We start from the raw sequence: 1,065 nt of genomic DNA, 5'->3' as shown, positions 1-1,065 counted from the left end.
CTGTAAGAGACAGAAAGTAGATATAACTAAAAGAACAAATACTATTTTCCACAATATGATGATATACGGTACTTAAAGAGGAAAGTTAAACCCACAATTTAGCAATAGGACTAAGTTATGAAAATTAAGTTCAGTTTCCCTCAGACTGCCAGTGTAGTCTTGGGCAATTACTTAGTCTTTGTGCTTCAGCTACCCGTTAACAACAAAGAAAACATACAATCATTTCTCCAGCTCTACATATATTTATATTGCAAAGCTAAATTTTTCTTTGTAAATGTTTGTGGAGCACCAAGTAGAAAGCAGCTCTTCTAGACTGCAGTAATGACAGGTCTTAAACTACACCTGCATTTCAGGCTCCAGAAGCTGTTTAACCAGAATTCAAAGGACTGTTTAGCAAGGTTTTTAACTAGCCATAACCTTCAGTTTATGGATATACATTTCGATTCTTCCTCCCTTTCCCCAGCAATATTGTGAGTACACGCAGACTGTGTTTTGCGGTGTACTTTGAGGTCAAAGCCACACACAGCAATAACATGCCATAGCTCCACACTTGCCTGTGCCACTGGCTACCCACCCAGAGAAAGAAGTCACGTACAAAACGATCAAACTCTTGATCACTGCAGCACAGGACGTAGGAGCTGGTGAGTGCAAGGACAGGTTTGCTTTTTTCTACTTTTAAAAAATAATTCTAAAGAGGTTGCAAGAAACCACAAACTGTTAAATCGGATTTTGAAACCAGGCGACTTGGTAGGAGCTACAGTAGAGAACAAAATTAAGTACAAATTATAAGGTGGATAATGGCTCAGGACAGATTTGTACAGGGAAATCACAACTCAGAAATTTCTTGGCATTCTTTGAATCAGAAGCAGGTAGATAAAGGGGTGATTTTTAGAGGCTTTTGGCAAGGTCACTCACCAAAAGCTGTTAAAGTGGGGAAAAAAAAAAAAAAGCAACTTGCCATATAGTGAGAGGATAGATCCTGTTATAGATTAATAAGGCGTTAAATCAGAGAGGTGAAAGACTAATTAGCTTTCTCAAGAAACAGTTTATCAGCAGAATCCCACA

Source organism: Pterocles gutturalis, unplaced genomic scaffold, assembly GCF_000699245.1.
Source record: "Pterocles gutturalis isolate BGI_N339 unplaced genomic scaffold, ASM69924v1 scaffold28324, whole genome shotgun sequence".
NCBI lineage: Eukaryota > Metazoa > Chordata > Aves > Pterocliformes > Pteroclidae > Pterocles > Pterocles gutturalis.
Note: the sequence above shows the minus strand (reverse complement) of the source record.